Raw genomic sequence first — 25,079 nt, 5'->3', positions numbered from 1 at the left:
CGGTGAATACAATCCACCGTGCCATTCGCCGTTGCCGGCTAAAACTCTATAGGTCAAAAAAGAAGCCATTTCTAAACATGATCCAGAAGTGCAGGCATTTTTTCTGGGCCAAGGCTCATTTAAAATGGACTGTGGCAAAGTGGAAAACTGTTCTGTGGTCAGACGAATCAAAATTTGAAGTTCTTTTTGAAAAACTAGGACACCATGTCATCCGGACTAAAGAGGACAAGAACAACCCAAGTTGTTATCAGCGCTCAGTTCAGAAGTCTGCATCTCTGATGGTATGGGGCTGCATGAGTGCGTGTGGCATGGGCAGCTTACACATCTGGAAAGGCACCATCAATGCTGAAAGGTATATCCAAGTTCTAGAACAACATATGCTCCCATCCAGACGTCGTCTCTTTCAGGGAAGACCTTGCATTTTCCAACATGACAATGCCAGACCACATACTGCATCAATTACAACATCATGGCTGCGTAGAAGAAGGATCCGGGTACTGAAATGGCCAGCCTGCAGTCCAGATCTTTTACCCATAGAAAACATTTGTTAGACAGTTGAGCAACTAGAAGCCTGTATTAGACAAGAATGGGACAACATTCCTATTCCTAAACTTGAGCAACTTGTCTCCTCAGTCCCTAGACATTTGCAGACTGTTATAAAAAGAAGAGGGGATGCCACACAGTGGTAAACGTGGCCTTGTCCCAACTTTTTTGAGATGTGTTGATGCCATGATTTTAAAATCAACTTATTTTTCCCTTAAAATGATGCATTTTCTCAGTTTAAACATTTGATATGTCATCTATGTTGTATTCTGAATAAAATATTGAAATTTGAAACTTCCACATCATTGCTTTCTGTTTTTATTCACAATTTGTACAGTGTCCCACATTTTTTGGAATCGGGTTTGTATATAAAAAATTTATTTTTAAATTTTTTTTTTATTTTAAAACAAAATTTATTCCTGTGGCAGCAAAGCTGATTGTGATGGCAGTCATTACTCCAATCTTCAGTGTCACATAATCCTTCGGAAATCATTCTAATATGCTGATTTGGTGCTCAAGAAACATTTCTTGTTATAATCAATGTTGAAAATAGTTGTGCTGCTTAATTTTTTGGAAACTGATGTATTTTTTTTTTTCAGGTGCTGTCTCCAACATCTGTGCAACAGCAAACAGCTGGTATTATCAAGTCTGCCATTTTTTTCTAAAGCCCTCGGACTAGGGCCAGGATTACACTGCAATTATGCTTCATCTACAGCAGCTGCCTGTGAGACAGTAGAGAGGGGGAGAAAGAGGCGTAATGCTTTCATTTGTGACACAGCTAAGCTTCAGTATAGGACAATCTTGCTGCAAACAGGTGCATAAAACACCTCCTAATCCAAATGATATCATAATTGTTTTTCAGCATGAAACCCCAGCACAGGACATCTGTCATACTAGGATAACCTGCATATCACATACACTACATGAATACAAAGCAAAGTTTGCAAGTCTAGACTCAAATGGTGTTGAATTCCATTTGGAGGTATTATAAACTCTTGTCGCTGGGAAGGGGCACATTTTTCAGCCAGACATACAGTAGGCTGGAATTCCAAGAATGTGCGTCTCTTATTTCCTTCTTAAGAATGGCGAAACTAGATGCCATTTATACCACGGCTTTTGACCACCAGGCCATCTCTCAATTTAAAAAATAAAAAAATAAATACAAATCACAAGAGTGAATTTTTCCAGAAGCAATCACATTGACCCTATTTGGTAGCCAAGTTGAGCCAAGGAAACAGACTATATGTTACTCAGGGACACGTGACCTGTTACACGGAACATTTTTCTGTCATTCTGTACCAGAAAGCACATTTCAAGATTAATGTGTAATTTATGTTTCCTGTGATTTTCAGCAGGCATAACTCCAGTCCTGATTCTTAAGAATTCATTCTAATACGTTAATTTGGTAAGCAAAAAACATTTCTTATCATCACAATAGAAATGGTTGTGCCAATTAATAATAGTTTTTTTTTTCTTTGATGAATATAGTGCATTTTTTGCACTTTTTGTAGATTTTGCACTTTTTTGATGAATAAAAAGTTTTTTTTTGTTTTTTTACATTATAAATGTCTTTACTGTCACTTATGATCAATTAAATGTATCCTTGCTGAATAAAAGTTCATTTCCGTCAAAGAAATCTTATTGACACCAAACTATTGAAAAGTAGTCTGCAATATAAAATTAAGACAAAAATAACCAATTAAGTAAAAATGAAACCCATTTATAATATTGTGAATATATTTAACAATAATAAAAATACAAAAATAACAAAACCCAAAACAGACAAAAGTGGCCCATAGCAACTTTTGGCTCTTTTTGATGGATCATGTCACATACTGCATAGTCAGCTACTGTACAAGAGGGAAGGCCACAGAACCTACCAGTGTCCTGTTGTGCTTTGTTTCTGGTTAATTATTTCCCCAGGCCTGGGTTAGCTGGAACTGTAGACCGTCGTCCTGCGAGAAATCAAAAGAGGCTTGTTCAGAGGGGTTCAAATGCAGTATATGGAAAACAAACAGGCAAGGCCACACAGCAGAAAGGCTAACAAAGAAAAGCAACCACCCCAGGCTTCTCTTCTTCTTCCCCACTACTTAATCTTGATGGAAAGCTAATCTCCCTCATCCCTATACCATCCCTGCAGTGAATAGGCTGTTTACAGGAAAAACACGGATAGCTGTTTGCTAAGAACCGCTGCACCCATTTCTAAAAACATTATGTTCTCCTTTTTAAGTGGGGGTTGGTACCTATTCTGCTACTGTCATCTTGTTGAATTCCAGTGTCTGCAACAGGTATTAACATGTACATTCCTGAAATGTCTAAAATCAGTGGATCATTGTCATCACAAAATTATAAGGCAAGGGTAAAAACCTGAAGCTACAAAAAAAAAATTGTCCTCATTCCTCCTACACATCTCTTTTTTCTTCTTTTTTTTTTTTTTTTTGTGGTGGACTAGTAACGCTATAGGCGGCAGGTCTAAACCTCTGGGGTTAATCATGTTTTGTAATCTGATTTCAACAAAACCGTTTGGGGGGGATGATGTCATATTGTTTCAATTCAAACGAGGATGGTTGAATTCGGATGTCAAGTGGACAAAAGACAAAAAGGGAAAATCTGGGCTTGGGGAGTATGTAAATGGTAGTGGAGGCGCAGGACTCTTTTGACATGCCAAATTTGTGCCTGATTAGCTCAGGTCAGAGATCAGACTATCTGTTTGCTCAAAGTAGTTACTCCAAACTCCCACACTTGAAGAGCAAGTGCAGTATGACTGAAAGCACTTAACCTTTACAAACAATATAGTCATACTTTGCTTTATAAAAAAACACATACTTTAAAAGCAGCTTTGCAGACAGCAGGATTAGGCTGTCGGGAAAAAAAAAAGAAAAAAAAAACAGCAGCAGTTAGCTCAATAAATAAATAAGTAAACAAATAAACAAACAAACAAAACACACACACGCACACACATACATATATAAACACAAATTGCCAGTGTTGCCAAGCCCGTGGCTTTCCCATGGAATTGGGTTATTTTTAAATTGTTGCAGGGTTGATTTCCACCCCTGTGTGTACGATTTCGGCGCACCAACACATTCTAAACACACCCGAGACGTACAATTTCAGTGGAGAATTTGGCCACCCAATGGAGAAAATTGCATTGGGCTGTTTTTTTTTCGTGCAACCCTGACTGTGTGTGTACATAGCTTTTTTTAAAAATATTGAGTGCTGATGTTTTGCGTACGTTTGGCCAATCAGCGTACACTAACATCACTGGTAGTTCCTACTGTGCTGGGTTAGACCCTACTCTTAAGTAGGAACTAATTTACTTCCCCCAAAAGGCGTTCCTAGGAATAAAATCATTCCTAGTTCATGCGGTGCAAACATGCCAAAAAGCGGGTACTTCCGCCATTAGTTCTAGGAACTTTATAAAGGTTCCTCTGGTGCGAAAGCCCCTTTAGATAAAAGAGTCTTGAAATATTGTCTCAGACAAAGGGGGCCATGACCTCAAAAAGGTCAAGAACCACTAGATTAGATTATCGGTGCATGCGGCCTTTCCTTTCCAATTAACATTAAATTCTCATCAATGTCTCAATCCAGCTATTCTAATCAAATTACTTTCCGTTTCATTTCTGAAGAAAAAAGAAAAAAAAAGAAACATTTGTATAAACAGTTGCATATACCTGCTCCTAAAGCGAAGCTGGTGAACTGTTTTTTACTCTATGTTGGTGTGAAACGTACTTCAAAGTCATTGTGGTTCTTTTTTTCCTTTCTTTCTTTCTTTCTTTCTTTTTTTTTTTTTTTTTTTTTTTGAGTCTGTTGTCAGCTGAATGGCAATCACATAAATGGATGTCTTTGTGTACTAAAAAAAAAAAAAAAAACACGAAAAAAATTTTCAATGACCAGTACCACTAATGCAACAGCAAACTGGTCTCCTGCCGACACTGTACGAAAGTATGAATGAAAACACATTGCAATGACTACAGCTGAATGATTCATTGAATGTATGAATTGATGACAGAAGTGTGGTACTTTGTCTATTCAGCAGTGCAGTCTAGATGCCAGATTCAGAGAAAGTTTAGCTTTCTCTGGGGAGAGCAGGAGGGAAAACGCAAGGGCTCTTTCTTTAAAAAGCTTCTTCTCAAATTGCCAATAGAGACCTTGTTTTAATTACAGCTCTGGCATGGATGCTCACTAGATATAGATAACAGATCTAAAGCCACCGAGTTGAAAGCCAACAGAATTAGCTCTCTGATCACTGAAATAAATCCTCATGCTATCTCCATCAGGGGGTAAGGTGTATATTTATCTCTCATCCAAATTCGTCCGATCCTGCCATGTCCAGGTACGAGATCTGAGACAGTCCACTGTGCCTTCATTTTTTTTTTTTTTTTTTTTTGTAGAGAGAGAGAGATTTTCCAATTCTTGGACTTTTTACAATCATTTTTGACATTGTATCAACTCTTTCCTGCCAGAGATTTATTCTAGCTTAATGCATTCTTTTTTATCAACACTTGAATGTGGGCAAATTTCATAAAAAAGCAACATTTTGACCAAAAAGCAGAGAAAATTGCATTTTTGTTTAAAACATTGAGTCCATCAACACACCAAAGCTTACACAGTTCTATACCTTTTCTTGGGCCGAAATTTCATTCACTAATGTAGGCAGTTTTGATTTGTATACCGTTTAATGCTTGATTATCACGTTAGCTTACCTGTGCGTAACCATGCGTTCACACCGCCACCGGCAAGAGCGTCAAAGTGATAGGAAGTCATTCATTATCAATGTGAGCTGGCGGCGAGGCGCGGTGCGTCTTGGACGGTGAGAGCGTCGAGGAGAGTTGAAGTCAGGTCAACTTTATGGTAATGAGTAGGGGTGTAACGATACGCTCAGGTCACGATACGGTACGTATCTCGATACGGAGTTCAAGATACGATACGTATCACGATATTTTGAACAAAATTAAACTGAAATTCAAACAAGATTTATTAAAAAAACATTAACAAATTTCAATAATTTTCCTTGTTGTACATACAAGATCACATTTCAATATAATAAATAAATATAAAATTTTAATAAAAACCTTCTGTATTCAAATTAACAGTTGAATAGGGCTGTCTGTAACTGAAAAAAAAAAAGTTAAATTTAACATGAACTTAGAATTATGCCGTTCACATATTGCGTCTAAAAACGCATAGAAGGCGCGGCCGCACCGCTTCTCCTTCTTTCCAAAGCGCTTGCGCTCCCGTGGCATCGGTCATTGCTATGCAACCATGAACTGAGCTCTCCAAAAGGATCAGGATGTTTCTGCAAAGGATAAATGATTTCTAGCCCTTGCATTAGTTTTACTACGAGATATATTGATGGAGATAAGATATAAAAACCACCATGTACAGCTATGATCAGCTGTTCGCCTGAGCTTTTGATGTTTTGTTACGGAAAGGCCATAGCTGATCGGTTGATTCTTGTCACACGACCTGCGGTGTGCTTGCGGCATTCTGAGAAGTTGAGAATTGCATGCGCGTCGATCCCATTATGAGCGCGCCTGCCGCGCGGCTACATTTGAAAATAATAACTGACTTGCACGCGGAAAAGACGCAATATGTGAACGGCCCCACAGAACTTCTTAAAGCAAAGCATCGCAAGCGTCTTTTGCTTTTCTGTGAGCACAGCTGTTGCTGTGCACTGCGGTGAAAGAAAGCCACAACTTTTCTCACGCGACCATGCAAGAGACTGACATGAGAAACGTTTAAACCTGCTTGCAAGATTCAATGTGTGCCCGAAACACTTACTGAACTAGAGAGCTGATTGAGACACACCATCTACGATAAATCGTTACACCCCTAATACTTATTGTAATTTAAAAATGTGGTAGCATTGGATCTGGACAGGAAGGATAACTCTGGGAGTTGGAAGGGGTGTCGCGATTTTGCCTTCTCACATCGCGATACAGGTTCGTGGACCTGCGTATCGCGATTTCGGTTTCATATCGCATATCGTTACAGCCCTAGTAATGAGCTATGACACAATTCAGCGGCACCCAATCGGAATGTAGAGGTCCTCGCTTGAGAGGATTCTGATTGGTTGCCACAACTTGTCATTTAGTTTGACCCTCCCGCCAACGGCGGTTTGAATGCACAGTACAGCGTTGTTGGCAGGGCAGCCAAGGCGAATTTTGACACTCTCGCCGGCGGCGGTGCGAACGCACAGTTCAATCACATAAAAAATGCATAATAGCGCCCCCTACCATATAACAGGGAAAACATGGATTGCTGGAAAATTCTGTCAATGTCGGGGAAGATTTGTGTCATAAATGACGGAAAATTTTGTAAATGGCTGGGAAAGAGTTCACTGAGAAACTACATGGAATATTTGAAATTTTCAAATATACATTTCCAATTTTTTGTTATAAAAACAAAACACCATTGTTCTATTAATGTCCTATAATGTTCAATAATTTCTGTGTCTACTGTAAGTGTGCATGTTTAAAGATTTTCCATAATACTGTGTTTAATTACATAGGCAGGCTGTTCTATTTTGGGCCTGTTGATCTCTACATGTCCTGCCTTGCTTTGTGCCTGAACACGTTTTCTTCAGAATGTACAAGAATCCAAATGTCGGATTTCTTTCATTTTGGGGACAATGAAAAGCTATAAATATCATCAACACAAAGCAATGGGATGTTACAGATTTGCAGCAAGCAGTTTTAAAATTAAATCACACACATAAAACAAAAACAGCACAACTACAATGAGTACACTATATCTGATGTTCTCTGTAGTTGATGAACCATACTAACCTCAAGTACACATGAATGTGCAGAGCTTCATAATGAATGTGCACAGCAACATCAAACGCTTCCTAAACCCTGGTTTCAGATCCTGTACCACACTCAGCAGCTTTCACATAAACACACACTGAGACAAGCAGAAGACATTCCCGACCAAACAGCCTATCAGAGGCTTATGTTTGAATGAAGCCTGTATTTACAGTGAGGAGTTGTAAAGTGCTCTATATAAAAACACAGTCTGTCTGTCCCTCTCCAAGTGACTTAGCTGCTATTTTATTTAGATTTGCAATTGTGATTACGTCGCCACACCTTCACAAGCCTCACCTACATGCCCCTATGAATTTTATCACACATACGCCACATAAAAAAACAACAACATAAAAGCACACATGGTGTAATTATTTACATCTAATCAGAGGCAGGTTTCGGGTTTGCTCAATTCAGACATTAATTGAATCTCTTTCCCAGAAAGCTTAAAGGATTAGTTCATTACAAAATGAAAATTACCCCAAGATTTACTGACCCACAAGCCATCCTAGGTGTATATGACTTTCTTCTTTCTGATGAACACAATCAGAGTTATATTATTAAATATCCTGACTCCAAGTTTTATAATGGCAGTGAACAGGGACAACGACTTTGAAGCTCAAGAAAGTGCATCCGTCTATCATAAACATACTCCACACGGCCCCGGGGGTTTGATTAAGGCCTTCTCAAACGAAACGATGCATTTGTGTAAGAAAAATATCCATATTTAACAAGTTATAAAGTAAAATATCTAGCTTCTGCCAGACCAGTTTCCATATTCAACTTAGAAAAAAAGCTTAAGCGTTTTGAACTGTGAGAGGTGTTAGCCTACACGTTCTTCGTAAGTTCAATACAGAAGGCGCTCTGGCGGAAGCTAGATATTTTATTTTATTACTTGTTAAATATAGATATTTTTCTTACACAAACACATCGCTTTGCTTCAGAAGGCCTATATGTTATATTATATTATCAGAAAGAAGAAATTCATATACACCTAGGATGGCTTGAGGGTGAGTAAATCTTGGGGCAATTTTCATTTTAACATCATAGTGCGACGACAAACTGCCTCTGCAGAAGAAGTTCAACACTTACTTCTACATCACTGCGCCATTAGCCCCGCCAACCAAATCACACATTGCTGAAAATTTGTTTCATATTATGTGATAATCCTTAAAAATAATATTTTAATATACTGTATTGATTGTTTGTATTATTACTTTAAAAAGTATTTGTACTGTACAATAGAAATATATTTGTCAATTTCTTAAATTAAAGCTGCAGTAGGGAGTTTTTAGAAAACGTTGACTTATGGCACACCGGACGCGAATGAAGCGGTAAGCGCGAGTGATTTTCATGTTAAGTCAATGCAAAGACGTGAATTGACATCCTGCGGCACAATTCGCGCGAATGACGCAGTGCGAATTGAGCGATTCGGGCGTTTGATGCGCTTAACGCGTGATTCGCGCGAATTGCGCAAGTTGAAAAATCTGAACTTTGGCGAATTTCTGCGCTGCATTAACCAATCAGGAGCTTGCTCTAGTAGTGACGTGACGTAGCGAGCTGAGACAGAAATTCGAAACAACAATGGAGGACAAAATCATTGTCACTGTACATCTTCATACATTTATAGAAACAGAAATAAAAAGGATCGAGTTTGAAAGAAAGTGAGTGAGGAGGTCGGACAATCTGATAAGTTGTAAAAACGGTCTTTACTCAATTTGAGGTATATATATATATATATATATATATATATATATATATATATATATATATATATATATATATATATATATATATGAAGAGTTTCGTTGCAAAACGAGATAAATCCATTTTTTTAATTTTTCAAAAATCTTGTTTTTTGGTTGTGCATTCCAATTAATATCAATTCAACTGCAGTTGGTTTGTTTTGATTTAAACCTTCATAACTTAAAAAAATACAGCTAAGTAGCACCATAAAACTAATAACATGATAACATAATAATAAACATGTTTTGACAAAAATGTTAAAAACGGATTTCTCTCGTTTTGCAACGAAACTCTTCATATATATATATATATATATATATATATATATATATTTATTATATATATATATATATATATATATATATATATATATATATAAATTGCGAATAGCGCAATTTATTCGCGCAAGTCGCATCTGGTGTGAACGCAGAGTTAGACTGAAAATTTGAACAAGCACAACTCACAGGTCACTCCCCCTTGCTCTATGCTGCGCTACAGCCCTCCCTCCACAGCTCCTCCCCCATCACAACGGAGCTTGCCGTAAACGCGCAGGCTAGTAAGGCGGATAAACAGTTATGGCACATTCACTGGTACAGACGAAACATCAACAATATGATTTACATTGACTATGGCCTGCCCATACTTGGTCCTCAAAACATTACGTATTTTGCAATACATGAAATGTAACTATATGATGTTGCACTATTTCTATAAGTAATAAATAGCTAGTAAGATAATATAACGGTAACTAACGTTACAGTATTCAGGTAATTATTCTATCGATAAGTAATGCTAAATAAGGTTTGCTAGTACATTATTTCAGCAACATGACAAGCCAGTGAATTAGTAGGTTTCAATAGTTTCTTTGCACAGTGCGTGACATTTTATCTGTATGTTATGCGGCTAGAGTTTTGACACTGAGTCAATGGGCTCAGATGAGGAATTCACACCCACAGCAACTTCGAGGAGTCAACGGGTGGGGAGAAGAGGAAGCATCAGGCAGAGGACGGGCAGGCCTGTTTTGAAATGATCTTAGTTGTGTAGTTCTTAAAAAATTAAACAAATCAAGCAGGGATACTTACTTGTCAAGCAGAAATGTGGCTAACCCTGCATTGGTTTTTAATCCTTTCAGGACACGTAGCTCCCTCCACCTCGGAAAAGCCGCTCCGATATTTACCCTCGTTTTATTTCGGGCTCTATCTAATTCTTTCTTTTTGGCTTTTTTTATCATCGTCATCTGTCTTTTTCCGCTTACCCGTCTTTATTTTGTGAGCAGGTGCCATTCGAGGAATTGGCAGTTTGGATTGTTTGTCCGGCATAAGCAAAGCTGCGGCACACCGGTAATCTTGAATTTGAATGCCTGTACGCGCTGTGCATGAGAGGTGTGTGATCAGCGCGCACACGAGCTTAATTGACACTGCTAAGACACTCCTCCTGGCTCTGATTGGATGTTTCTTACCGGGAGCGGTGTATTTCTGCAAAGGGCAATAGGACCACTGGGAGGAGCCAGAGGAGCTTGATTTTTTCACAGATTATCTGTCTCATATTCTACTGTCAGGACATAATGACAGGTTTAACAAATATGTAAAAAAAATACATTTTTACAAAAGTTACCAACTGAACTTATTTTCCAGGGTTGTAGTGAAGACATTTGAGGTTCTGTGTGTATAGTTTTATAAAACAATATTTTTTTTTTTCAAATGAAATGGTGAAATGCTTATGAAGTGACTCATAGCAGCTCTGGAGATAAAGTTCATGTGGAGTGTCCTCATCTAGTGAGACAGCAGAAGCTGAAAACACCAAGAATATTACGAGTGCTTGAGTATGCGTAGTAGATGAAACTGCGCTGTTCATTCACACAAACACGTGCTGAACAGACAGGCTTTTTGTGGTTTAATATTCATAGACACTAGTCGATATGTCAATTTGGTTAAGTGTACAGCTCTACTTTTGATTCATCCATCCCAATTTTCCCAAATTCTGTGACATTCCCTGTTATACATTAAAGTCTTTTTTTTTTTTTTATTGGATTCTGCAATTCCGTCAGTTTTTTCTGCAAGGCGGAAATGACAGGGCTCTACAGACAGAAGACCGTCAGACACCGTCTCCTCTCTCATGAACCACAAGTCTGTGGGAACAAGAGTTCAAGCATGAATTTAACCTTTAGAACATAGTGTACAATCATCTGTCAGTGAGCTATGAGAACGAAGTCATGTCAAAGTAGGGAAGACTTTGAACGCTTGTTTATGTCCTACAAGTGACTGTTTAAAACTTTCTACATGTTCATTTTATCATAGGAAACTAAATCACATACAAAACAAGAAGCCAAACAAAGCGAACAGAGCGGTCGCCTGTTCTCTAATAAGCTGATGCAGGTCTTGCACAAGTATTGTTTGATTAATAATGCGCTTTGAGGATCATCCCAGAGTTTTGATCTGAACTGTGTGGGCTGCTTCTCTGCGGGAGACACGTCAGAACCCGATCCAATGGGAACATAACGAATGTGCTACCTCCAGTGAGAGGTGTAAGATAAAGAGTGAAAAAGCAAAAGCAAGGGAGATAGAGAGCAACAAGCATCTCTTGTTCTGGTTGAAGCCCTTGCACTTTCCTCTTTGGGTCCATCCCAAACTCCCACAGCCAGGGGCCTTAAGCTCTTCAGATCATTCAAACACAAACACGGACGCTCCTTAGGGACACCAGCACACAGCACACATCCTGTAGACGGCTCTTTTAAATATCTGTGGTTTGTTTGGTCTGGAGGATGGATGCGAAAGAGTGCATGATGAGAGTGAAAGAAGGGCCTAAGCATGTTGGCAAAAGAGAAGCTGTACTTTTATGAGGTCATTTCAAATAGAGTATATCACAATGTGTATGCTTTCATAGCACTACAATGAGGACAGTTTAATGATTAATGCTGCTAGTATAAGAGGTTGTTATCTGGAGGGTTTACAGCGGTCTGAGGGCAGGGCAGTACCAGGGCAAAGGGAAGGACACGTATGGGTCGATCTCCCCTGCTGTATTTTGCCCTGTGATATTCCCATCCGCCCACCATCCGCCTATGGTACATTCCACATCATAATGACCTTCCACCCTGACACCAGCCACCAATAAGTCCTCCACGCTGCCTCTGTCTATAGAACAAATACACACACACACACACACATCATAAACATGCAAACAACACCTTCGTAATCCACCACACAAACATTTACACAAGCAGGGGCCAAAGTAATGTGACATCTCTAGAAAGCAAGGATACTAGGATTGTCATGATACCAACATGTCAGCAGTCAATCATTAACATGAAAAATAGTAAAATAAAAAAATATTAAAGGGTTAGTTCACCAAAAAATAAAATTTCTGTCATTAATTACTCACCCTCATGTCGTTCCAAACCCGCAAGACCTTTGTTCATCTTCGGAACACAAATTAAGATATTTTTGATAAAATCCGAGAGGTTTTTTGTCTCTTACATCAAAAATATCTTAATTTGTGTTCTGAAGATGAACGAAGGTCTTACGGGTTTAGAACGACATCAGGGTGAGTAATGACATTTCATAAAATTAAATTTCATTTTTGGGTGAATTAACCCTTTAATGTACTTAAACCCATGGGCGACATTATGGGGGCAAGGGGGGGGCAAATGCCCCCTCATATTTTTCCCAATGTGATCCGTCAGCTCCAGTCCACTAATTTGGAGTGGTTAAGGCCCGTGTATACTTCATTTCCCACGTTCCCCTCCATCTTGCGCAAAGTTAAGCGTGCAAGCCTTCCAAAGATGCTCCTTTGCCCATGAGCGAGCAAGCCTTTCAAATCACATGAGAAACATCATGAGACAGGAGAGACTTGGACATTGCAGTATTGAACACTGAACTGTCCATGCATGTGGATTTGGATAAAACAGTTAATCAATTTGATGCCATGTCCGAACGCCGTTTATCCCTTCACAGTGGCATATAGCGGACAGGCATGCAGAGCTATTAAACTATTTTTCTTATTATCATGCTACTTTTATTATTAAATTAATATTGCAATTCATTTGCCCAAACAAAAAATTAAAAACATATATATATATTATTAAATATATCCATTATGTATGCGTGCGATTATTCTTCACTGCATGTCTATTAAATACAATGCATTTGACCAAATCAACTAAAATACTGGCCAAATTCTAGTGCATTTGGCTTCCCCAATGCACATAAAATGCAATACAAATGAATCATGAGCTATTTATCCCATAGAAGCTCAATTTTAGTCATTGTAAAGTCCCTTTGTGTGGCTTGCATATGCAATTTCATGTTTGTTTGTGTAAAAATGTGGTCATGGTGTCATTACAAGGGCATGGCTCAGGCCCAAGTCAAAGAACTGATTCAGCCGAGGAACAAATGCATAATGAGCAGCAATCAAAGAGGAGGCAAGAGAATAGGCAGAGTATGAGCGAAATAGCATAACAGACAGAGATAGTGTGCGTGTTTGTGTGAAGGAAGAGACAAGGCCACGTTGAGTAGCAAGCCACAGCTGGGCAGCTCTAGGCTGTGAGTAGGTTAGCTCAGGGTTAGGGGCTGGGCGGGGGGGGAAGACAATGCAGCCAGGCTTGTCAAAAGTCTAATTTATGGTCATTCGTCCAGCGAGCAGCAATTTGGGTTACAGTTCTCTCGCACGGGGGATGGGAGAGAGACTGAGACGGACAGGCCGTTTGTGTGTAAATGTGGTGATTGTACTCATGACTGTGAGAAGAGAGAGCGAAAGAAAGAGAGGAAGAGAGAATTTGGGGTTTGTGTGGTTGGACCACTTTCGAGACCCTCTGCTGTGCTGGCATGAGATAAAACTACTTGTATGGTAATACATCTAGAAAGAGAAAATAATTAAAATACACAAAGCAGTGAAGAGCATAAAAAAAAATAAAAATCTCATCCGCTGGTTGTAAGTACCCTTCCCCCAGCACTTCAGCAAGGTCATTATTATTGACAGGATAACTGACTGGCTGTTTGGAATAGTAAATCCTTGTTTAGCTTTTCCAAATGAATGTGCAAGAAACAGACAAAGCTGCTAATTAATCCAGTTACAATGTCTGCTTTAAATACACCTTTGTGAGTAGGTGAGAGACCAAGTGTGCTTAAATCTGAGCTGTGGTCAAAAATATCATGGAGACCCAGATTAATAGAAGGATCTAAACTAGGTCTGCTCCAAAATGTAATGAGCTGCCTACACAGGTAGCAAATGAAGTTCAAAAGGGTAGTCATCTTAATTATGCTGCCTCCTAAGATGCATTTCTTTTAGTCAAATTCTAAGTCAGCATCACATGTATCTTTTGTAGAGAAGGAAATTCCAGAAAGTATTGTAACAACCTCAGTGGAAAACAAATCAAGATCGTGGACAACGCAAAAGAAATTTGATACGTAAAAGTACTTATAAAAAAATAGTTCTGTGTATTATTCAATATTTGTGTATGTTATACAATTTTATGCTTAAAGTATCACAGTAAGCTTTTAACATAACATCCATTCATCCATCCATCCATTTTCTTGCCACTTATCCAGGACCGGGTCATGGTGGCAGCAGGTTAAGTAGGGTTAGGTTCCCTGGCAACTTACTTCAGCTCCTTAGAGGCTCTTCCCAGTTGGACAAGTTTGAAACACCTCCACTGAAAGGTGTCCGAATTAGTGTTGTCAAAAGTCCTGACCGCGATACCAAGTTGATACTGAAATAAAAAAAATTGTGACACTTTGAGCGGATACGTAAACACCTCTGATTGGCCATTGTGTTCACACGCTCATCAGATATGTCTGTGATTGGCTACAATGATCAGCGCTTCAAAAACATGTTGTAAATAGACATCAATGGCGCGCTTCACAGTGCGCTTACACAGCTACACAGGGGAACATTTGAAAGCAGGAGTCTATCAGTGGACCGACATATTGATATCACGATCACAGACATATCTGATGAGCATGTGATCACAAAGGCCAATCAGAAGTTTACGGATTTTTTTTTTCTTTTCTCAACAAATAGCAGTGGCTCTACTCCGAGTCCCTCCTGGATGTCGGACCTCCGCACCCAGTCTCTCAAGGTTAGCCCAGACACTCTGTAGAAAGCTCATTTCAGCCACTTGTACTCACAATCTTGTTCTTTCAATCACTAAACAAAGCTCATGACCTTAGGTAATTGGTAAACTGACAGTTTTCCATAACAATATGCTAACTTTAAATCTCCACTAAAATCAACTACAAGTTTTTGTGGCACATGGAGTTGTTGCCCATGCTCATGTTTCATGACAGCTTGGATGCTTGTGGGACGCTGCAGCAGATTCTAGGAAATGAGGCAGTTCGACATTTGTTACCGGGACATTGGGCCTGTTCCAAAACTTATAGAGCTGCCTTGCTGCCTAGTGCCTATAAGAGCATTGTAACTGAAACAAGAGTCACATATGTGTCCAATTTGGAAAGTTCATGGACTCAACTCAAATAGCACTTTGCACTACTTACACAGAGCTCATCGCAGTGCATTCTGGATTTGCCTTCCTAGAGAGGGATACATACAATGCTATCTAACAATTTTATGAAAACAGATATCTTTGAAGCCAGTAGTACCAGCCTTTTGGAAAAACTTTTGCTCTGTCTCTAGAGATTTTAAATCAGACCCTTATTGTCTTAGCTCAGGGGGTCTTTCTCCTAATGGGCCACTGTCCTGCAGAGTTCAACACAAAGACACCAGTCTGGAAGTTTCAAGTGTTCCTGAAGAACTTGATTAGCTGGTTCAGGTGTGTTTAATTGGGGTTGGAGCTCTGCTCCTGGAGTAGGATTAGACACCCCTGTCTTAGTTGGTCAAAAGAAAGGAACACAGGGACAGAAAGTTTTGATGAGTGTGACAGCTGCAGTATCAACTCTGGTTGTCATGCTAATTTTTGATGAGGCTAGTCACTACCAGGGGACGCTTTAAGTCTGTCCTCCCTGTCCAAACATTTAACCCATGTCCAATGCGACATCTGCAGTCCCTCAAGCGACCAGACTTCCTTGCACCCCTGACTCAAGCTGCTGCGTCAAGCCTAATTATCTTCCCACCACTGTGATGAGGACAAACACTGCTGCAAACAACCCAATTCACATCAGAGAACGTGACAACACCCGTGATTTCCTCAGTAGATGTCCCTGGCCCTGTATCATCTGCTTGATAGCTGTCACAGCCTGCCTTGTGTCGAAAGAAAAGGAAAAAAAAAACACTCACATCCATCGCTGTCATCCTGAGTGCATTAACTGCTTCACTAGGCCACCCTATTAGATGCTACGCTTTCATGACTCGCCTCTGGGAAGCATCAGCACCCAATAAAAATCCATGCTCATTCACACATCCATACCAACTAACAAGGGCAATCAAGGTCATGTGATCATCACCATATAAACTTGAACTTCAAAATCTGCTAACCAGTTAAGACATAAGAGAGAGAAGGGAAAGATGATCAACAAAACCAAACTCTACAGAAGGATTACTTTGACGGACAGAGGGAGTCATTGAAACGGGCCAGCAGAGTGAGTGCAAAAAAAAAGGGAGAAGAAAAGCCTAGTATATAATTACAACAGTCATTAAAGCCAATTCCAGATTATTGGGGGCTTGAAGTTACTGATGTGATTCTGCCTCTACTGTTAACTTGGGTCTGCCTCATTGGAGATGACTTTTTTTGTTTGTTTTTGTTAAACATTGGTTCACCTTCATACAGGATTTGAAGTTGATAAGTAGCGGTATTAGGAAACTAAAAGCCACAGTGCTATTGACACTGTAAACAGTGATTTCATATTGAATCCTTAAGGTTCATAAAAACAAATGAACACGTGCACTTGTGGATCCAATAGAATTCCCTTTGGACCGACGGAGTATCTATTGACTGTTCCATGGAAAAGAAAGAAACGCAACACTATAGGATACTTGTTTCTGTGAATGCAAGTGTGTAGGTTCAGTCATGGAGACACAGTTTAGTGCTGACTGGCATTCAGATCCCACTGCTTTGCATTCCAGGGTTGGAATGTGATAGCCAAAAGGAATTTTAAAGGGAGAGTTCACCAAAAATTTAAATTCTGTCATTATTCACTTTCTCTCACCTTAATTTTTTTTTTTTTTTTTTTTTTTTTTTTTTTTTTGTAATCCATAAAACAAAAAGCATTATGTTCCAGGACATTACTCTTCAATACGGCCTTCTTGATTTCAGACATTCTATACAGTGGAGAGGAATTAAATATGACAAATTAAAGAATTAGCCTAGTTCACTTTAAAATGAAAATTACCCCATGATTTATTCGTCCTCAAGCCATCCTAGGTGTATATGAATTTCTTCTTTCAGATGAATACAAAAGGAGTTATATTAATAATGCTCCTACGCTTTATAGTGGCAGTGCACGGAAACCCAAAAAAGTGCATCCATCCATCATAAACATACTTCACACAGCTCCAGGGGGTTAATAAAGTCCTTCTGAAGTGAAGCGATATGTTTGTGTAAGAAAAAATATCCATATTTAACACATTATATAGAAAAAAAAAGAGCTTCCGCTAGACCACTTTCCAAACTTAAAATTTACGAAAAAAGCTTGTTTTTGAAAGAATTCTCTTATGCTCACCAACACTACTTCAAGCGTTTATTTTTTAAAATTATTTTAGTCAAAATAGGGTAGAATTTTAATATAGGCCATAACATGAAATTATTGATCACCTTCTTGGTATTGAACAGATTTTAATTTTTTGTCATTTCATCACAAAGCTATCATATGGCTTCAGAAAACTTGGAATATGAGGCTCAAGTCATATGAGGGTCATATTTGGGGTTTGACAGTCCATGGTCACAATGAACTGTTGGTGGAAAAAAGAAAAAAGAAAAAGAAAAAAAGATTCCCCTTTCCATCCATCCAGTCATTTAACTCTTGTTCTTGGAATGCGTTCAGTGATGTGAAACAAATCTTGTATTTGCATTGTTTATTGGAGCTGAACTGCTGACAACATCCTTGGTGCGGCATATAAGATCTTCTCTTCTACAAAAAAATGTCTGCGAAAATTGTTAATTTAGGCTCATGTGAAACCAGGTGGCACCAGATTTTCTTCCACGCCAAAGTTCTCACCAATACCTCCAGGAAAGCATTCCATTCTTTATGCAGACAAAAAAAAAAAAAACAACAAAGTGAACAGAAGGACAAGATAATGAATAAAGTCTGAAAGAAAAAGCACAGATTTATTCCCATCACACCATATTCCTTTTTAATGTACAGTCCAAACCAAACCCATAAACCCATCAGAAACATACAGCTAGTCATGACACCCAACTGGCTAAACTGTGCCCCAACAAGACCTTTTTTTAACACACTGACAATACATCCTGTCTATACGGACAGGCTCCTTGCACCTCCATTAATTTATCAGTAAAAGTGTGTACGTCTATGTGAGTGTGACAGTACATCACACTATACTTGCCTATGTGCCAGCTCTCTGCTGCTCCATGTGACAACTCAGTCACATGCGGTAAAGCAGCACACAGTGAGAATGTGCGAAAGACACCAAGAGTGACAAAGAAAGAGGGTGTCAAAAATAAGGAAAGCACACCCTCACCCAGCTGTGATACCAAAACCAAATATTGTGGGTAGAAAAACCAGCTCGGTCCTCACCTCATTAACATTCGCTGACTAGAATGCAGAAGGTTCTTCAGGTCTCTCTCAGCCTATAGAAAGAAATGCTGTGTTCTGCAAAGCTGTCACACTTTTAAAGATGCATTTTCTATCTGTGCTCAGTTCCACAAATGGCCGATTTGCAACATGATTAATGCCCTCATTAAGGTGGCACAGTATAATAGCCTTCCTAAAGCATAAGTTGGGGGGCATTAGTTTTAAAAGTAACACACTACAATATTACACATACATAAAGTAACTAAATACGTATTTAAGGATGCACAAATATTAAAATTCTGGCCAAAAAAATAAGCTGTTAATTATTCTCATGTTATGGCTGATAACAGCATAAAACTGTAATATCGGAAATCTAACTATGTTGTCTAAAGGAATACTAAATAAGAAATGTAAAATCAAATCTAAAAAAAAACTCAATTAAATGGATTAATTCACTTCAGAATTAAAATTTCCTGATAATTTAGTTTAAATGCAGCTTCAAAGCTCTCTACACGATCCCAGCCAAGGAATAAGGGTCTTATCGATCATTTTCTCAAACAAATAAAAATGTATATACTACATGTATAAATGTTTAACCACAAATGCTCATCTTGTACTAGCTCCACGATGCACCACATAGACTTTACTTGGGCGGGCCGCCCAGGTATATTAACGGCCACCCAAGTATATTTGGAGACAAATTTTTTCTTTTATTATTTTTATCCTCTTATACTTTTTTTTTATCCGCCCGAGTTAATGAAACCATCAACGATCGGTAAACTAGTGAAAAATCTCCCCTTGCCCTATGCGTTTCTTACCTGCTGGTTCTGTGTGCGGCTGTGCGCGAGAACTGTTTACTCCTGCTGACATTCCCACGTGCACTGCAGAGACGCGGTGGATATTTCACAAAGGCGGCGCTGTTGCGCATTCTACAGGCTCGCGCAGCAGTACTTCAGACTGCTTCAAAGTGATTCTAGGGTGACCACCTGGCTATTGATCTGTTGCAGGGATCAATGTGGGACACGTGTGAGACAGATACATTTAGGACTACTATGGGTATGTAAATATTGATTTACATTTGTTGGCAAACTTGGCATATACGCCGATTAATGTTTCTGGCGGTGGGTGCCCACATTATAATGTTGCACTTCTGGCAACATTAAATCCTGGAGAGAAGACAAGTCTAGATTCATGGCTGCACATGCTGGAGGACAGTGCACATGTAATATCAGAGCGAGAGCGTGTGCGCCTCCAGAATCCGCCTGTGAGCGGAGAGACTCTTGCTCGCGCATTTGATGTGCTGTGTTACAATAATGTGCTCAACATTTTTCATTATAATATAACGCCATAGAACCCGCATTAAATGAGCTATTAACGGGAGAAGAAAGTCGTGCCTGAAAGGTAAAATGGTAAAAACGAATGGAGAATATCTTGTGTTTTTCCGTAGGTGACTATTTCCGTGGGTGGCGCTCAAGGATCCACAGGATCGGCGCATGTTTGTTGGAAACATCAGGGTAGATGATTACATGCTTTAAAATCATCAGTTTGGGCAGCTTTGAGCTGCTCTTGATGTTCTTATACAGTATGTGAGATGAAATTCCCACTCAGTTGTCATCAGCGGGAAAACCGCTTTCTATGATTGCGTTTGTTGGTTATTTTCACAGCTAGAATATGACAGCAGCACAAACAAATTTTGAAATGCCAGTCACAGTTATTATATTTCATATTGTGGTATTTTAATTTCAGGGATGAAAAATTATAATACAGACATAAATGAAATGCCAAACACTTGCGAGACGCGGGACAAAGCTCCCAATTTCGGGACTGTCCCGCATTTTGGTCACCCTAAGTGATTCCCAATCAATGAATAGCGCACAATTATGCCAAGCGATTGCTAATGAACTTGAGCTTTATGAATTATGACAATGTCTACTATATGGCTTTTATATAATATGTTTTAGAGACGGTTGAAGGAAAATATCTCTCATCTGAAGAATCAGCCCGCAATAATGTAGACATTTCAAAATAAGACTTCCGGTGTATTTCGAGATTGCTTATAATTAAAAGTCACACTTTAAGTTTTTTTTTTTTTTTTTTTTTTCTTCTGGGCATTATTGGTATTTTGGTTACACAATAAATTTGATATCCATTTAATTCATAGTAAACTATTGCAGTCTCAGGCTTTTCTTCCTGTGGGGGAGCATTCCAGCCAAAGAACATTATTTGACATATTATTCAATAATATATTAGTATTTAATTAAATGTAATAGTAGCCTATGTAATTAAAATGAATTTCAATATATAAAAATGTTGTTAAAAAAATCAAATTATTTGTTTGTCACAAGTAGTAGACCATTTTTGTGCCGTGGGTAATAGGAGGATTTTTCAACTGGCTACCACCGCAAGTATATTTCAAACCTGTGGGAAGCACTGGGTAGGATTGTTAATCCGTATGGACCAGACACCACGGTTCAAAACGCATGTTGATTCTCTGATTAAATGCAAAGTTTGACCATCATACAATGAAAGTTTATCATTTCAATATGTTTTAGGTCCTGTCAGTTTAAACATTCAAGAGATTTTAAATCATTTGAGCACACAGGGAAGCAAAAGAGAGCTCAATTCTGAATGCATGTGAACAATATAACATTTTGCAGTTTATTTATTAATTATTTACGGCCATTCCATGATTTCAATCATCATACAGTAACCTGTCATACTTCTAACACATTACCTCAACCACCGATCCCTTCCCTAGAACAGTATGGAGAGAGAAAATGTAAATGACACAGAAAAACAGAGATAAGGGCTCAAAGCACGATGACATTGAGACACCCACGTGTGTGTATACACAGATCTGGCTTCAGTCATGTGTGTACATTTTGTACTATATGGTCAAGAAACGACACTGTGATACCAGGCTCTGCCCGCATCGCCCAAGCTGTTTGCTGCCCCAGAAACACAGAGTGGTGGCCTGTGTGCCATCACACACCAGTGAGGAGCCTTTGTCCAGAGCAGAATCGACACCAGTGAGTGTACAAGAAGAAAAGAAAAAAAAAAACAGTGAGGGTCTGTATGGAACACAGTCACAAAACAGTCTTTGTTTTTAAGCAAGAGGTTAAAGCCACTTCAGTGAAAAAAAGAGGGTGAGGGAGCAAAGAAAAGCTAACATATGAGCGCAGTTATGAGGGCTATAAGACTGCAAAAGTGTTGCTTTACAGGTCCCCTGAGCCAATAACTAGCTGGAGCTCTCTGAACTCATCAGGGGGAGTGGAGCAAGTCCTAAATGTTGACCATGTTGGACTTCACACATTGCCTGTAGGTCAATGACATGACATAAAAAAAGACAGTAAAATGCAATTGATACATATATACAAAGACTTCTATAGACCTCTTCTATGATGACAATATGAATTAAAATTTATTCTAAAGTGCCCCTTTTGTGCTTTTTTTAAAGGATACTAATTTTGTTTTGGAGATATCTTACAACAGGTTTACATGCATCCAATATGAATATCATCAAAAAGTTGATTTATTTCACTAATTCCATTCAGTAAGTGAAACTTGTATATTATATTCATTCATTACACACAGACTGATATATTTAAAATGTTTATTTCTTTTAATTTTGATGATTATAACTGACAACTAAGGAAAATCCCAAATTTAGTATCTCAGAAAATTAGAATATTACTTAAGACCAATACAAAGCAAGGATTTTTAGAAATCTTGGCCAAGTGAAAAGTATGAACATGAAATGTATGAGAATGTACAGCACTCAATACTTAGTTGGGGCTCCTTTTGCCTGAATAACTGCAGCAATGTGGCATGGCATGGAGTCGATCAGTCTGTGGCACTGCTCAGATGTTATGAGAGCCCAGGTTGCTCTGATAGTGGCCTTCAGCTCTTATTCATTGTTGGGTCTGGCATATCACATCTTCCTCTTCACAATACCCCATAGATTTTCTATGGGGTTAAGGTCAGGCGAGTTTGCTGGCCAATTAAGAACAGGGATACCATGGTCCTTAAACCAGGTACTGATAGCTTTGGCACTGTGTGCAGGTGCCAAGTCCTGTTGGAAAATGAAATCTGCATCTCCATAAGTTGGTCAGCAGCAGGAAGTATGAAGTGCTCTTAAAATTCCTGGTATACGGCTACGTCGACCTTGGACCTCAGAAAGCACAGTGGACCAACACCAGCAGATGACATGGCACCCTAAACCATCACTGACTGTGGAAACTTTACACTGGACCTCAAGCAACGTGGATTGTGTGCCTCTCCTCTCTTCCTTCAGACTCTGGGACCCGGAGCCCTCTGACACCTTGCACAAGGAGGGCAAGAGGGTAAATGATCGTCTTTTGGACAACTGTCAAGTAAGCAGTCTTCCCCATGATTGTGTAGCCTACAGAACTAGACAGAGACCATTTAAAGGCCTTTGCAGGTGTTTTAATTAGCTGATTAGAGTGTGGCACCAGGTGTCTTCAATATTGAACCTTTTCACAATATTATAATTTTCTGTAATACGGAATTTGGGATTTTCCTTAGTTGTCAGTTATAATCATCAAAATTAAAAGAAATAAACATATGAAATATATCAGTCTGTGTGTAATGAATGAATATAATATACAAGTTTCACTTTTTGAAATGGAATTAGTGAAATAAATCAACTTTTTGATGATATTCTAATTATATGACAGCACCTGTATATTATTTTCTCATAATATACATTGCGCATCACCTCATTTCTCAAAGAGTCTGAAAATGGTTTGTTTCCGCAAGTCTACTCTGCTCTGATTGGTCAGACAGCCCAATCTGTTGTGATTGGTCTACCGCTTACAGCATGTGTCAGAAATTAAACTCCCATTACCATATCTGAATTTCAGCTCTGGAGGCTTCGTGAGTGCTTGATACACAGTGATACGAACAATGGCGTCAATTACAGCCCAAGTCCTTATTCAGTACATGCAAAGTGGATTCAAAGCACTAAAAACTATCTTCCTGACATGTCAACAACCCAAACCAAACCAGTGTTTGAGGGAGGGGCAAATTAGCCAATGAAAACTGTGTTTCTTTTTTCTTATGTCAAAGTATTATGTGTATAACATTTATATTTTAAACCTTTTGGCACACAATGTAGATACAATCATATACTTCAAGATTTGTTTTTTATTTAAATAAAATAAAATAAATATTTTGAAAGTACAATACAATATACACTATATTGCCAAAAGTTTTGGGACGCCTGCCTTTACCTGCACATGAACTTTAATAACATCCCATTCTTAATCCGTAGGGTTTTAATACGGAATTAAATTTTTAATACATCCTTTGCAGCTATAACAGCCTAAACTCTTCTCTTTCCACAAGGTTTAGGAGTGTGTTTATGGGAATTTTTGACCATTCTTCTAGAAGTGCATTTGTTCACTCATCCATGTAATTATGGACCTTCATTTTGTACACTGTTGCAGAGTCATGTTGGAACAGGAAGGTGCCATCCTCAAACTGTTCCCACAAAGTTGGGAGAATGAAATTGTTCAAAATGTCTTGGTATGCTGAAGCATTAAGAGTTCCTTTCACTGGAACTAAGGGGCCAAGCCCAACCCCTGAAAAACAACCCCACACCATAATCCCCCATCCACCAAACTTTACTCTTGGCACAATGCAGTCAGGCAAGTACCGTTCTCCTGGCAACCGCCAAACCCAGACTCGTCCATTGGCTTGCCAGACAGAGAAGCGTGATTCATCACTCCAGAGAACACATCTCCACTGCTCTAGAGTCCAGTGGCAGCATGCTTTACACCACTGCATCCGATGCTTTGCATTGCACTTGGTGACGTAAGGCTTGGATGCAGCTGCTCGGCCATGGAAACCCATTCCATGAAGCTCTCTACGCACTGTTCTTGAGCTAATCTGAAGGCCACACAAAGTTTGGAGGTCTGTAGCTATTGACTCTGCAGAAAGTTGGTGACTTCTGTGTGCCTCAGCATGCGCTGACCCCGCTCTGTGATTTTACGTGGCCTACCAATTCGTGGCTGAGTTGCTGTTGTTCCCAATTGCTTCCACTTTGTTATGATACCGCTAACAGTTGGCCATGGAATATTTAGTATTGAGGAAATGTCACGAATGGACTTATTGCACAGGTGGCAACCTATCACGGTACCACGCTTGAATTCACCGAGCTCCTGAGAGCGACCCATTCTTTCACAAATGTTTGCAGAAGCAGTCTGCATGCCTAGGTGCTTGATTTTATTCACCTGTGGCCATGGTAGTGATTGGAACACCTGAATTCAATGATTTGGAGGGGTGTCCCAATACTTTTGGCAATATAGTATATATTTGG

The 25,079-nt window shown here is 39.1% G+C and overlaps 1 protein-coding gene across 4 annotated transcripts in view; it reads right to left on the bottom strand.

The window, feature by feature from the left end:
* thrab (thyroid hormone receptor alpha b) overlaps nucleotides 1-25,079 on the bottom strand; it is a 180,239-nt gene that overhangs the window by 105,511 nt on the left and 49,649 nt on the right. For all 4 annotated transcript variants that reach the window (XR_010892613.1, XM_067368822.1, XM_067368825.1 and 1 more), the window contains exon 2: nucleotides 2,424-2,498. The gene's annotated coding sequence lies outside the window, so the exon portion shown is untranslated. The remainder of the gene's footprint in view (nucleotides 1-2,423; nucleotides 2,499-25,079) is intronic.

The sequence above is a fragment of the Chanodichthys erythropterus genome, chromosome 19, assembly GCF_024489055.1.
Source record: "Chanodichthys erythropterus isolate Z2021 chromosome 19, ASM2448905v1, whole genome shotgun sequence".
Lineage (NCBI taxonomy): Eukaryota > Metazoa > Chordata > Actinopteri > Cypriniformes > Xenocyprididae > Chanodichthys > Chanodichthys erythropterus.
This window is presented reverse-complemented; position numbering and strand designations above follow the sequence as displayed.